We start from the raw sequence: 16,090 nt of genomic DNA, 5'->3' as shown, positions 1-16,090 counted from the left end.
CTTGGTGTGTGGGCGCTGGTTCCTGTGGTGAGAAGAAGAGTGAAGTTTCCTGGCTAGGTGGGGAGGTGCCACCACAGGCTGTGGCAGCGAGCGAATCGTCTGATGGGTGGGACGAGTTTCTGCAGTGTGTGAGATCCCTGGAAGTGTCCAGGCCCAGCAGAAGAGGGATTGCCTTGGAGAGTAGCCTATGGGGTGGCTTGCAACCTCCACCCAACTTTCTCCTTCCTCCCTCAGGGAAGCGGCTAGTTTGTGAGCTTGTTCCCAAAATGATTGGGTCAGTGAGAAACACCAAGATTGATATGATTAGAATGTAAGAAAAGGCTCCAATAAGCGTTCATCTCCTGAGCTGCAACATGGCGGCAGCCAGACCAGCTTTCCGATATAAGCCTGAGCCGCTGAATCTAAACTCGATATTCTGGGTGTTGGAATATACAGTGAATGCCACATATGCCGAACATAGTAGAGCAGAAGAATTGGTGGGCTATGCTGTCTGTCATAATGCAGGTCAGAACTCGAGTACACGGGGATGCCTTTGATGCTGCTGTACTTTCGGGAGTTTCCTTCTCCTATCTTGACCAAAGATCATTGTTGCACTGTCGTAGAATTACTTTCAGCCGCCTTCCAGTTTATTCTGCAGCGTCTACGGTACAACCACCTTAGTGCAGTTACGTTTTCTTAACTGAGGTGGATGCGTTTTTATGGGACAGCGGTGCCTGCCAATTCTTCTTATGGAACCATTCTTGGTCTGACCTTGGAGAGCGACATTACCAGCTTTAACTATTGTGCTGTACTTAAGGCACATAAAATACTGCTCTGCACATGAACTATTAATATCCTGATATGACCGTCAAACAATAAAGTGTTGAAACACTATTGACGCCTCTTGGACATATGGACTATACCCATCTGTTATTGATTTTGCTGTATTTATGCCCAGGACTGTTTCATTTTTAAGGAACAAAAACAGCAACACACATTTATGTACCATTGTCTATCTGAATTAGACACACTCCAAGATTCAGTTTGCACTTTTTTTCATCTGCACTGTTTGATCCCTTGAATGAACTGTTATTTTTTTACTACTACTGTTATGGCTAAGTTATTTTTGTTGATGCCAATTACTTTGATTTATTCCTATGGTCAATATTATAAATAATGTGTGAATATTATCTCCTATTCCACTATGACCTATTGCCTATTTTACGCCTATTGCCCCAGGCTCCAGGTGATTTTTAAGGGCTGCCCCTGATGATATATGACTTCTGAAAATGTACATTCCAAAAGACCAAGAAGAAGAGATAGGTAGAGAACTACATACAATACAGAACAGTTCATCTGAACCATAGTGAATATAAAACAGTAGCAGACAAGGAACTAATGCTATGACAAGTAACCAAGCCTAAGATTATTAGGGAATAACTAGACCTGCCTGAAAGTTCACAGTACCTAGTCAAACCACAACGTTTCCTGGTAAATTCAGAGACTCTTGAACCCTGGTGAGGTGTAAGTAAATTTGCTCAGGACCTTAAGGTGACAGCACAAGGTCAGATGTAAGGATATGTGAGGCCATTACTTAGTTGCCCTTGCAAGGGTACGGATAAAGGAAAGTATGAGTTTATATGGTTTGTTCAAATGCCATAATTACATGAACGCATTTAAATCTTTGAACGAGTTAGGGTGAGATGGGAGGAGAATGGAAGAACCGAATCTGTCAGAAGAGTGTCAGATTAATTGATTAGTACTACTAAATCTAATGCCTAATGATTCCAGAATGAGATGGAGCTTAAAGTCTTAACCTACACTCTAAGAGGACTATTTTTGCCCACAAAACTTACTGGTCTCTTTGGTAGAATATCCAATCGGAGGTAGTTCATTTGCAAGATACACATCATCAGTTGGGGGGTTGGGGGGGGGGGGCATGCACAAAGATTCAGCTCCAGACACCTCACTATCCAAATGCATGCAACAACTCTTAATAAAACAAAAGGGGTGGCACATTTGGAGCTGTATTATTAGAAACTCTGCTAAATAAGCAAGGAAGATATACTTTTTCAAAACTTCATCGAAGAGAGCAAGTGTGCATGATTGCTATGTACACTGAATCAGGGTCAAGATCTGTTTGCACAGCAAGTTCTGTGGGCATATTGATCATTTTAAAAAAATATCTTTATTGCATTTTTTTATCACTTTCATGAGACAAACAAATCAAGCATAGGCACGTGCTACACATCCTTCAAAAAAGAAAAATTATCACTACGTCATTGTGTACATCCTTCTAGGTATTAGCACTTAGGAACCATAGCGCTATATGCATCTGCGTTGCAGGAGTTGACGTGCTTTAGTAAACTAGTATGGGTATATAAAACCCACGCGTACCTTCGCCTCCATTTGAGGGGCAGGAAAAGTCCATCACATGTAATTTCCCCTAATAGTAATTCATCAGATACAGTCTTGTCTAACATTACAGTGGTGCAAGGGTTATATGGAATTCAACTGCGGGATAACAATAGACAATGAAGCATGGATGATAGGAATTGAACATCATCATCTGTTGCAAGATATCATAATTTTTTAACATTTAAACCACAACTAATAAATATAAAATAAAAGCAAAAGAAAAGGAGATATCCAATACATAAAGGAACATGTATCTAACGTTGTATGGGCCGTTCAAATGAGGTCATGTCCAGGGTCATGTGCGTTTAGCGAAAGTGAGTTACTTTTTCTGGCTGATGCACGGTTGCCCAGACACTAAGGTATCTGGCATTTGCAATTGTGTCTATGGAATGCCTAACCAGCTCGGCTCTCCACCTATCCCAGTGGTAAAGGCGAGGAATTTGGGAGTCATCTTCGACAGCAAGTTGACCTTCAACCTTCATGTCAACAAGGTTGTCTCTTCTGCTTTCTTTATTTTAAAGAAGATTAAGAAACTGCTGCCTTACCTCCCCACCTCAGCTGGGAAGACCCTAGTCACCACCTTGGTATTTTCCAAAATTGATTATGGAAATGCCCTCTTTCTTAACACCCAGAAACTTGTGCTGTCAAAGCTACAGTCCATACAGAACGCGGCTGCTAGAACTCTCTTAAACATTCCTCGCCGCCAGCCTACCACTCTCGCCATTCGCCAGCTTCATTGGCTTAGAGTGGAAAGCCGAATTAAATTCAAGGCCCTCTGCATTGCCTACAAGGCAGTGCACGGCAGCGGACCTAAGTTTCTGACTGAGGCATTTCAGCCGTACACTCCCAAAAGACTGCTGAGATCTGCTAATACCTGCCTCCTACCTGTACCTCGTACCAGAACGGCAACTTGGGGAGACAGGCGCTTTTTAGTGGCTGTACCAAAACTCTGGAACCTTCTGCCACTAAATATCAAAAATGCCCCCAACTTGATGAGCTTCCGGAGGCTTTTAAAGACGTGGCTGTTTGATCAATGAACTCTATTATTCGGTCCTGCTAGTTCACACATGCGCCGAGACACCCCAGGGTAATTGTTTGCGCAATAGAAATTATATAAATAAATAAATAAATAAATAAATGAGGGGATGTGAGGCCATTGTCTATCTGGACAGCCGTGGCTGTGATGTCTTGTGAATGCAACCCATCCGCTCCACCCAGGCAACACTTCAGGCAACATCTTCCGCCTGGTGAATGGGGAGCGCACGCGATGCTGCATTGGCCTGTATAAGGGCATTCAGAATATCGTCCCAAGCCTGCGCGATGGGAAACTTACGCAGCCCAGCCGTTTCTTCCCTATGAAGAATAGTGCTTTCTGCCTGTGCCCAAATTTCTAAGGATTTCAACCAGTGGGGTGTTCCCGGAGGGTCCTTGTGTTTCCATCTCTTGGTTATCAATCGTTTCGCAGTGAGTAAGCCTAAATCACAGAATCTAGAGCTGACTTTGTTGGCTTTTGTTCGTTTATAAAAACCCAGAATGCAAACCTCCCACGTGTTCGGTACCTCGGTGTTGGTGCTGCTTGTTAGAGTTGTGGGCATATTAATCATTACAAAGATGAAATATTCATAGGGTGTATGTTAACCAAGTAGCCAATGCAACAAACATACATACACACACAAACATATACACATAGGGTTTTCACTTACCTGCAATATACTTACATTTCTGTGGAAAAAGCTTGTGTGCTAAAGGCATAGGTGTGGTATTGGACGTGTTGTGAAGGCATAGGCTATGTAATGGCATGAGTGTTTCCATCATACATCTGCGCCCTGGATATACCTTTGGCATCCTTGGCTCACTGTTCTAGTTGCATTTTTTACTCCTGGAATTTTGTGAAGTCCAACTTGAGGGAACGCAGTTTGTATTATGCTGAAGAGACAAGTCTCCACCTCTGTCATGCAATCTGCCCAATTACGTAAGTCCTGGTACAGAAGTAAAACTTCTATGCCAACCCATAAATCCTTCCGTCCAAGACCTTACAATAGTTACAAATGGCGTGCTAGATTGCTGGCGATGGTGTCAAACCATCCTCTCATCTGTTTGTGTCTTTGTCAGGTTCTTCAGGGTGGGTGGCTTGCACCCCCATCTTCGCTTGCTAAAGCGGTCAATCTTTCCCTGTAAGTAGGCTGCCGATCGCTGCACTTATTACAGTGTTCGAGACATATGATCTGCAGATAGTACACTTTGCATTAGATTGCCATCTGGTGTTGGGCTCGGATGCTTGCACCTTGCTGTTGTCTTGGAAAAAGTCTTCTGTAGTCACGAGGTAGGTGACTCCTCCCTTGGATGATAGTGCACATGGGCATCCACTCCATCCTTAGATTGTTTTTTTCCGCCATTGGGTTTGGATTTAACTTTTGCGCTCCAGTTCGAAATCTTGTTTTTTAAACTTTTTCGACGCGCAAACTGTCTATAACTCGACGGTATTGTTTTAGATTGCTTGATCTTCGACGCGCATCTCATCTGCTCGATTCCGGTCGTCGACGCGGGCCGATAGGCCTATCAACGCCGTTAAGGCCTACGGCTCATGGAAAGGACTCCATTCCAAAAATGCCCCCAGTGTGGAGGCAAATTCCCACACAGTGACCATCATAAGGTCTGTAACCTGTGCCTCTCGTAGAACACGACGAGAACAATTGCCAGGCCTGCGCTTCTTTTCGATCGAAAAAGACCATCCGTGATAGTCTAGCCCGACGACACCTAATGGTGCAGAGAGAAGCTCCGGAACCAGTGGACATCTTCGGCGAAGGTCCCGATGTCCTGGAGGAGGATTCTAAGGACCCTGAAATCGTGTCCGAAGCAGACGATCCAGACTCAGACGACCACATCACTCCTGGTCAACGAGTGAGTACAACTGCCCCTACCCCAACCCCACCAACAAAAAAAAAAGGCCCTGGTCAGGACTTAGTCTGTTGGCCCCAGTCGTGACCAAAAACATACTTCAGAAGCCTCACCCCCTGAAAAAAGACAAGCCTTCCGGTAGCTCAGGACCTTGCAAACCGCATGCCATAGTCCCACAGGCGACTTCGGCACAGAAGCCAAAAGAACACCTGGCTCCCAAAACTAAATCGGCTCCGACAACTTTGACGCTGAAAGACAAACCTTCAGATCCTAAGTCAAAATCTTCGTAACAAAAAAAGATTTCCATCTCCATAGTCTCTAAAAAACCCTTTAAAGACTCGGAGCACAAATCGCAACCCCGCTCGGACCAGAAGAAATCGGTGCAGAAACCGGTAGTCGAAGAAGAGGAACCTTTTCGACTGGATCCTGTGGATCTAAACAATTTTTTTTTTATATTAATAAATATAATTAATTATAAACAGGACATGTGACTACTGTGCCACACAAGAAGAGGAAGCTGAACACACAGACACTCATGCAGTGCCTGTAAAAAAGAAGGACTGTGCTACTTCACCTCTAAGACCTTCTACTCCTGTTCTTCCTTCTAATCCTGTTCTTCCCCTAAACCTGTTACACCTCCACAACCTATACCATTTCCAACACACACCTCCACAACCTATACCATTTCCAACACATTCCCCACCACCATATAATGATGTTGATTGAGGGGGAGGGGATGGCAACAATGACCCTTTCTCTGACCCTGATAATGATCCAGATTGGGATGATTTTGATAACCCAATACATCCTCCAGACCTCCCAGATCCCCAGCCATATCCAACAAAACCATCTTCCCCAGATGATAATATCGATTTTGGGCAGCTTGTTAATAGGGCTGCTGTTTACCATGGCGTTCACATGCATTCAGACACTGCAGAAGAGGATTTCCTTCTACACACCTTTTAACAGTCACAAAAAACTGTAAAAATACTGCCAATGATTAAAGGGGTCATTAAACATGCCCTGAAATATTTAAGGACCCAGTGAGAGCTAGGATTCTCAATCCTAGGATTGATAAAAAAATATAAACCCGCCCCCGATGACCCTGTATACATCAGAGGACAACTACCCCTAGACTCACTTGTAGTATCCAACGCTAGAAAACGCACCAACTCATAAACCTCCGGTGCTGCACCACCTCTGGACAAAGAATCCAAATTGCTAGATGCCTCTGGCAAAAGAGTTGCTGCTCAAGCAGCCAATCACTGGTGCATAGCCAACACCCAAGCACTACTTGCTAGGTATGATAGGGCTCACTACGACCAATTAGAAACCCTATTACAACATTTTCCTGATCAATACTAAACTCCGGCAAATTACTTAATTCAGGAAGGCAAATGAATAACTAACACCTCAATCAAGTGTGTCCTTGATGCAGCCGACACAGGCTCTAGGTCCATTAACACTAGTGTGCTACTCAGACGTCATGCCTGGCTACGCATTTCAGGCTTTAAACAGGAGGTCCAAACAACTATCCTCAACCAGCCGTTAAATCAACAACAACTTTTTGGACCAACTGTAGATACCACTCTCGAAAAAATGAAAAAGGACACAGAGACTGCTAAATCAATGGGAGCATTATAGTCTCCATCCGCATGTGGTTCCTTTCGTCGCTCCTTTTATGGAGGAGCATCCAAAAACATTGCAACAGATATCTCCTCTTCTTTCAAGAACACTACTCAAATATCCCCCAATAGAGGATATTTTAGAGGAGGATATAGGGGAAATAACAGCAAAGGCCGAGGTACCAATAGCACTCGCACCTCCCCGCTAATAAACAATGACTTCCCTCCACTCCCCCAGACCATTCCACTTCAGTCGGGGGAAGATTATTACAGTTCCTACCTGTCTGGTACTCTATTACAACAGACAAGTGGGTAAGACAAATTACCCAGTATGGTTACTGCCTAGAACTTACAGCCAACCCACCCACCATATCACCCAAGCAACGTCCAATGTCCACAGAACTTCTCACGCTCTTAAAACAGAAAGTTCTCTCAGTGCTTCAAAAACAAGCAATAGAACCAGTTTCCTTAATACACCAAGGAACAGGGGTTTACTCGCTGTATTTCCTAATCCCCAAAAAGAATGGAACTCTAAGACCAATACTCAACCTCAGACCCCTCAATCTGTATATACAGTCAGATCATTTTCATATGATCACTCTCCAACAAGTGCTCCCACTGCTGCAACAAGGTAACTTCCTTGCCACACTTGATCTTAAGGGCACCTACTTCCACATTCCCATTCATCATGCTCACAGGAAGTATCTAAGGTTCGTAGTAGACAGACAACACTACCAGTTCAAAGTCCTCCCATTCGGGGTGACCACCGCACCCAGAGTGTTTACAAAATGTCTTGCAGGGCTAGCAATACACTTAAGAAGACAATAAATCCATGTCTTCCCGTATCTCGACGACTGGCTAATAAAAGCCAAGTCATTCAACCAGTGTGTTCATCACTCTTATCAAACCATCCAGCTGCTACATGACTTGGGATTCACAGTGAAGTACACCAAGTCACATCTTCAACCCTCTCACATACATCAGTATCTAGGAGCAACAATAGATACCTCTAAGGCTCTGGCATATCCCAGTCCAGTCAGAGTAGCCAGTATACAAGCCTTAGTCATCACATTTCAGCCACAGCACTCCCTTCTAGCAAGGATATTCATGCAACTCATAGGAATGATGGCCTCTTGCATCTTTATCGTACCGCATGCAAGACTTCAAATGCGTCCCTTACAGGAATGTCTAGCACATCAGTGGAACCAGGCTCAAGGACAACTAACAGATCTGGTGTTGGTGGACAGCCGCACACATCGCTCTCTGCAGTGGTGGAACACACAAAACCTGTCCAAAGGGCGGCCGTTCCTCGAACCAGTTCCACACATAGTGCTGACAACAGACGCATCACTCACCGGTTGGGGAGCCCATCTCCTAAAACATACAGTTCAAGGCAAATGGACCACTCAACAAAAGGTGCTCCATATCAATCACCTGGATTTGCTAGCAATCTTTCTAACATTAAAATCATATTCCAAGTACATCTACAAAACAAAACTGTCCTAGTCCGGAAGGACAACATGACAGCCATTTATTACATTCAGAAACAAGGAGGCAAACATTCTCTGCAGCTCTCCCAACCCGCACAGAACATTTGGAGATGGGCCATTCCACAAAACATATACTTGCATGTAGAACATCTTCCAGGAGTTCACAATCAGATGGCGGATCTGCTAAGTCGGCAGACACGGCAGATACACGAATGGGAACTTCATCCTCAAGTTCTTCTACCGTGTTTCCAAATGTGGGGTCGACCAGACATAGATCTGTTCCCACACACACAAACTCAAAATGCCCAACCTTCGCCGCCAGGTTCCCACACCCATTGTCCAAGGGCAATGCGATATGGATGAACTGGTCAGGCAGATTTACGTACTCTTTTCCGCCGCTCCCAATGATTCCACTTGTAGTATGCAAGGTCAGGCAACAGTCTCTCAAAATGATGCTGGTGGCTGCCACATGGGCACGCCAACCATGGTTCACAACACTACTGGAACTCTCAGTAGTACCACATCAAAAACTACGTCTCTCTCCAACACTGTTAACGCAGAACCATAGAGAAATAACACACCCTGATCCAAATCAACTGAATCTAGTGATCTGGCTCCTGAAGTCCTAGAGTTTGGTTATCTTAACCTTCCGCTGGACTACATGAACATCATTAAGGAAGCCAGACGCCCTACTACTAGTGCCTATTATGCTGCAAAATGGAAAAGATTTGTTATCTACTGCAATAACAATCAAATCAATCCGTTGGATGCTTCTATCCAAAACATAATTTGCTATCTGCTACACTTGCAAAGATGTAATCTAGCAGATTCATCCATACGATTACACCTAGCAGCACTTGCTGCTTATTTACAAAATAGACAACATTTGTCACTTTTTAGAGTACCTGCGATTAAAGCCTTTATAGAGGGACTCAAAAGAATAATTCCTCCCAGATTACCACACTCTCCAATGTGGAATTTAAATATTGTTCTTACAAGACTCATGGGTCCCCCATTTGAACGACTACATAAATGTGAACTTCAGTTCCTCACATGGAAAGTAGCTTTCCTTGTCGCCAGTACCTCTCATCAGAGTAGGTGAGATCCAGGCTTTAACAATACAAGAACCATTCTTACAAATACATCCTAACAAAGTGGTTCGCAAAACAAATCCTAAATTCCTTCCCAAAGCCATCTCTGCATTTCATCTTAACCAATCAGTGGAGTTACTGGTGTTTTTTCAAAACCCAAACTCTGTAGCAGAAAGAGCTCTTCACACCCTAGACGTCAAAAGAGCACTACTTTATTAAAATTGACAGAACAAAACCCTTTCGAAAAACAAAACAACTGTTTGCAGCCTTCTCACCACCTCATAAAGGAAACCCCATCTCCAAAGCTGGGATTGCAAGGTGGATAGTAAAATGTATTCATATATGCTACCAAAAGGCTAAACGCACATTAACAATTCCCCCAAGAACGCACTCGACACGCAAACTAAGGGTGTCAACGGTATTCTTAGGGAACATCCCTTTAGATGACATATGTAAAGCAGCAACATGGTCTACATCACACACCTTCACCAAACACTATTGTGTTGACGTGCAGGCTAAGCAACAAGGTTCTGTAGGCAAAGCTGTTCTTAAAACACTTTTTCAAACTACTGCAACAGATACAGGTGACCACTGCTAGGGGAGACACTGCTGTACAGTCTATGCAAAGTGTACTATCTGCAGCTCGTATGCCTCGAACGGAAAATGCTACTTACTAGTATGCATCTGTTCTTGGCATGTAGAGCTGCAGAGTAGGACACGCCCACCCACCTCCCCAGGACCTGTATCTGTTCCAGTATTATTTTAATTAGATACATTCTCATGGACATCTATTCTATTTCATACTAATTCCATTATGGTGAAAAACAATCTAAGGATGGAGTGGATGCCCATGCGCACTATTGTCCAAGGGAGGAGTCACCTATCTCGTGACTACAAAAGACTCTTCCAAGACAACAACAAGGTGCAAGCATCCAAGCCCAACCCCAGATTGTGATCTAATGCAAAGTGTACTACTTTGCAGCTCTACATGTCAAGAACAGATGCATACTGTAAGTAGCATTTTCATTTAACTCCGGAAGATGTACCTTTAACTTCTGTGGCTGAAATGTTTGCCCATTTCCTCATCTGATACCCAGCAACTCATTTCGTTGACCCTCTGCATACTGTGTTCCATGGGAGGAAGTGACTCTCGTGAGCCCGGAAGTGAATCTCGAGACGCAAGAGCAGCAGCAGAGCAAGCAGCGCAGAGCTGCGGCTGTGGAATGGAACGGCGGTGCAGTACAGTGTGGTGCGGGGGGTGGGGGAGCTCCCCCCATCTGGTTGGTAGGACGTCAGTAGTGGATTGTGGCTCCTACCAGTGGGGGTCATTCTCCATCCTATGCCCTTGAACCCTGAGCTGAGGTTTCTCACTGTTTACCACCGAGGCTGTACTCGCTGCACCTGACACGACGCACACCGTACCCCGCACGCCTCAAATGGTATGGCTTCTGTCTCTGCCTTTGCCTTTGTCCTTGCTTCTCCTTCTGCCTCCTTGCTCCTGCAGGACCGCTCTCACGCTTGCCTGGCTCCTACCTCCACCTAGCTTTTCCCAGGCTTTAGCACAGAGGCAGGCAGGCTGGGTGAGTGAAATTGTAAGGCTGTAAGATAACAGGGAGGGCGAGGAGGAGTACAGGCGGTGGGGAGCCTGAGCTGCGGTGGTAGCTACCGACTGCAAGTCTGGGTGTGGCTTGCGGTAGGCTTGGTGTGTTCCCCCTTAGGCCCCCCCTGGACAGTGCGCGGAGCCTTGACCTGCAGGGACGTGCCCCAATTTAGAACCAGGGTAAGGGCACCACCTCCCAAGAAGACCCAGCCGATGTCGAGTCTGGATCTTCAGAACCCGGGCAAAAGCCGGCATAAGCTGGAGACAAGAGATCAGAGAGTTTAAAGGGGAGCCTACCTGCAAAACCTCTAATCCTTTTTACCTTTACCTGATCCTGTACTCTGGCAAACATAGCGCGGTGCAGAGAGCTGCTAAGCTGTAAGCCACTTTAAAACTGCAGAAAGAGCCCAGGACGGACTCATAAACATAACAAAAGGAACAAAAACAACACATAATATCAAAGAATAGGAGTAGAATCAGAGTCCGAACGGAATGTATTGAAAGCAACAAACAGTAACGAACAGCAAGTGGTAGCACTAGACCAGCAGCATCAGACCTCTGCCAGTGCCAATACAGGGAACAGTGTCAGTTAAACAATTGTAGAGAATTTCACTGGTATTATCACCATTACTGTGCACCAAGGAACAAAGAGCCCATCTTAAACCAGAGACACTGAAGCCACATCTGGAAACTGCCACTTTCTGCGCTAGCTGGAAACTTTCACACCGGCTGTTCAAGAGCTGTAAGTGCCCGTTCAAGCCAAGGAAAGTACAGAAATTGCCATAGAGAGGAGCACAGAGGAAAAACAACGAAAATAACAAAATGCCATACATTACAGTCTGCCAAAAGTAAGCTAACATCCACGAGAAGTGAGACAAAGGAAGCAAGGGGGGACCTCACAATGTCCTACCACCACAAGAAACCGATTCATAGTGCATAGGAGGGGAGGGAAAAGGGTGTGGTCATGCTGGAAAAACTCGAGACAATAGAGCAGAATCTGGGACCAGTGACTTCAAAAATCCTAACACATAGGTACTTTAACAGGAAAAGGGCCAGGATGGACGAAACCACAGGTCCTCAACTCCCGCAGGCAGACAGGCCGGATGCAACATCTTGGAACCATTTAGTCTTGAGCCATACACATGGTGAAGCCAGCCCTAACCCAAAGACACAAACCACAGCGGAGATGGCAGAGCTGGTCGAGCTGGCTGAATTAACAGACAATGAAGCAGGAGAAATCAGCACCCGAAAAATTACTATGGACAAGCCAAAGGCCCACAACACATTGGAGAGAATGGGGAGCTCCTCAACATTAACACAGGAGACAACAGAAGAGGGATCAGAAAGAAGGAAGCGCACCATTTATACGAAGCTTTGTCACATGTCAGGCTTAGAGGTGGAAGTAGTGACAGAGGCCATCAAAATCTCGTCTACAATGAACAATGAGGAGGACAACACAAAGGAAGACATGGACGACACAGAGGTCGGAAACACACATGTGAGCTCATGCAAACGGAGGGGAACATTTTGCAGGGACGCAGAACAGGCAACTACTTACAGTGGAAGCAATGATCTCCCATCCAGAGAACTATCAGACCGCCACACAACAGAACATGGCAGGGAGAAGGGCCAAACAAGACCTGGCCGACTCCACTAAGCAACAACTGGCCTGACCACTGGCACCAATCATCAGACTCGAGTCTAGCTGACATGGCCAGCGAAGACAAAAGCAGAAACACAGCAGAGAAGCCAGGTCAAACACACTCTAATCACCATCTGCCCAACCAGACTTTGACAAGCGAGGAAGCCACAGAACATATTATAAATACCATAACACCTCCCTACTAGCGCGTATCAAGGCACTTACCTGGCAATCGCACAAACACACAAAATGATGATAGAATTGAAAAACTAACCTTACTTCCTGATCTCTTAACAACACTCATAAACCAGTGCAAACTTATCCATAAAAGCAAACCGCAGAACGAGAGGATTATCGCAAAATTAGCAATAGAAAGCAGGAAGGAATACAAATCAGTAGACAACAGGTGCACACCATCAGACCAAAAACCACAAGACATATGCAGAGAAGTGGCCGGCCATGCAAGGAGGGAGCTTCCACACGCTATGGCTGTAGTGCCCTTGCAATCCACCAACAAAGATCTTGAGCGCAACAAGACCCCAGCACAAGCCAAAGGTACTCAAATTAACAAGGCAGAACCAGAGGAGAAGATGACATAATTGTCACGGAGACAAAAAAAGAAATTGAGTAAAGTATACAAGGCCAATAAAAGAACAATTAAAGCCAACAGAATTGCTAAAAAGAACCACAAACTGAAGCACCAACCAAGCAAGCTAGTAAAGCTGGGAGACACCGAAGAAGCAATCAACTCAAGAAGGAACAAGCAAGTTCTGGCCGACTAAGTTAATGCACAAAGGAACAGGGCATATCAATCTGCATCCAAAGCTGACTGTCCTAAGCCTCCACATACCAAAACAAATAAAAGCCCATCACTCAGCCAGACAAGCTACCAGGGAACAGAGCAAATGTGGAACATCGAATTACATTGGCACTCTCAACCCTAACATTCCCTCCTGAATTCAACATGAGAGGCATGGGACATATTAAACAGATCTAACATTTTACATGTAACACAATATACCTTCTTAATCTTACCTCGCAATGGCACACCTAATCTCAGTTAAATTTAAATGCAATTTAAACAACAACTGGAAAGAATATACACTAACCGGATAGCAAAGCGACTCCGATGTTCGAACAATTCGAGGATTGGGGCATACTAATCAATAAACCTGTCATAGAAAAATACCCACACATGCTGTCGGGGAGGCAATACACAATACCCCCCTGAAAGAGAACTGCTGTCCATGCAGATCCTACTAACATGCACTGACAGGAAAAAAATGATCACTAAGCTTTATAATGACTCTCAGAGGGACCGTAGGGACCTCATAGACGCAGCCAGGGAAGGTTGGAATACAGCTCTGGACACACCTCTAACAATGGCGGATTGAGCATTCTGTTGCGAGTTACTAGATAGACTCACATCTAACAGCAACCTCAAAATCATACACTTTAAATATTTGCAACAAGCTTACTATTCTCCACAACAACTTCACAGCTATGGGCTGCGATCTCACTTGACATGTATGAGATGTGGGATGACTGATGCAGATTTCCTACATCTAGCATTGACTTGTAATTCAATAGCACACTACTGGGTACAGATAACACAGGTAATATCCAAAAAGGTGGGGACACAAATAGAATGCTCTCCCGCTGTATGCCTACTGAGCCTTATCAAGACCATCCCAAGCATGCTACTCAAATTAGTGGCTGTAGCACTACTGTTGGCCAAGCGTCGAGTGTCTATATGCTGGGGTGGGAAAAAAATACCAAAGCAGACAGACTGGATGCGAGATTTGGTGTACTGTAAAACTCAACTGCAGACATATGCAGAAGAACTGCCCACATCATGGAAACCAAAAGATTTTTGGGCCCCATACGTGACGTATTTGATACCCACAAACAGGGAAAACGAAGCCTGATAGAAAATAATGTGCCTCGTCTGGGGGTGAGATCTGGATACAGTAGGACATGATATGTCGATATGACTTCTAATACGAGCGGGATCATTGTGTTGGAATCTTCTGATGTTTTTGGATGCTGTTTCTTTCTATATTATGTTTTTTATGATTTGATTGCCTCTAATGCATGTATTATGTAAATAGTCAGCGAAACAATGTACAGGCAAATGCTTATGTTATAGAACAAAAATCTTAATAAAAAATAAATAACATTTTTAGTTTATAATCTCTTAAGGATGCGTACTCCAACAAGCTTGCACATGCCATTCTGACATTTATTTAAACACTCGGGCATTACCCGTTTTAAACATTTGCGCACTTGTACAGATTTTAATTTTTGATACATTCATGTCTGTAACATCCCTGCTTACATCAGCCATACTAATGGGCAGAATGACCTAGACTAGTTAACCAAACAAACACAACCATTTTAATAGAAAGTTCCAATCGATGTTCCGCAAAAGAGTTACTCAAAGACTGCGGACAGTTAATTGTTCACAGATCAAATTGTATTCTCTTGTTCAATTTTTTTTTTTACTTTTTCTTTGTTAAGAATGAAGTTTACGGGCACAGGTACTACCAGCCACAAGTCAAATAACGTACCTAAACAATGCACAATGTCTGGTCTACTTCTCCACATGGACCTAACAGTCTTAAGCTTCTTTCAACAATGCATTCTGCTGTATTATGTACTATGTTTTTATTGTGATAAAAGATTGTTATGGCTTTAACAATAAACTTGTTCCATGTCGCAAACAAAACTGGTTATCACACATGTTTTTTAAAACCATCAGATCTGACTGGCTTTAAAACTATTTTTTGATTCATCCCATTTTTTTTTTTATTCTTGTGTTCAGACCTGTTCACTAGAATATCAACTACTTTTTTCATCATGGGGTGAGCAATTTTTTTTTTTTTTTCCTGCTGAAGACATAAAAGTCAATATGAATAGTCACACACCCTAACTGACTGAATATCAGTGCCACAAAGCTATTGCTTTTAATCTAGGAGAAGTGCTTGTTAAGCTAAGGTGCTCACTGGACTTCAGCCTTCCCTGATTGAGACCTGTTTCATTGCTTGAACTATTATCACACAATCATCTTGAATATTCCGCTGTACTTCCTGTTGACTGTGAGAAGTTACGCAGCCAATGAAAGAGCGCCAACCGTTATGAAAAACAATGCAGGTACTCATCAAAGCTGCTGTGCATGAGTTTTCCCTTCTGCTGACCCATGTGCTTGCATACATAGACCCAGCTTTCTCAGTTCTTAAACACCTTCAGTGCCGCTTCACGAAACCCTTCAGTTGCTCCAACTGCTCTGCCTCTGAAGCCATATTCATCCACGATTTCAACATTTTCCATCTTCAATCGCATCCTAG

At 44.1% G+C, this 16,090-nt stretch overlaps 1 protein-coding gene across 4 annotated transcripts in view; it reads left to right on the top strand.

Annotated features, from left to right (window-relative positions):
• Positions 1 to 16,090, top strand: part of CCDC186 (coiled-coil domain containing 186) — a 603,510-nt gene that overhangs the window by 145,659 nt on the left and 441,761 nt on the right. The gene's annotated exons all lie outside the window — the stretch shown is intronic.

This window comes from Lissotriton helveticus, chromosome 5_1 (assembly GCF_964261635.1).
Source record: "Lissotriton helveticus chromosome 5_1, aLisHel1.1, whole genome shotgun sequence".
NCBI classification, from domain to species: domain Eukaryota; kingdom Metazoa; phylum Chordata; class Amphibia; order Caudata; family Salamandridae; genus Lissotriton; species Lissotriton helveticus.
The sequence above is the reverse complement of the archived record's forward strand: the minus strand, read 5'-3'. Positions and strand labels throughout refer to the sequence as shown.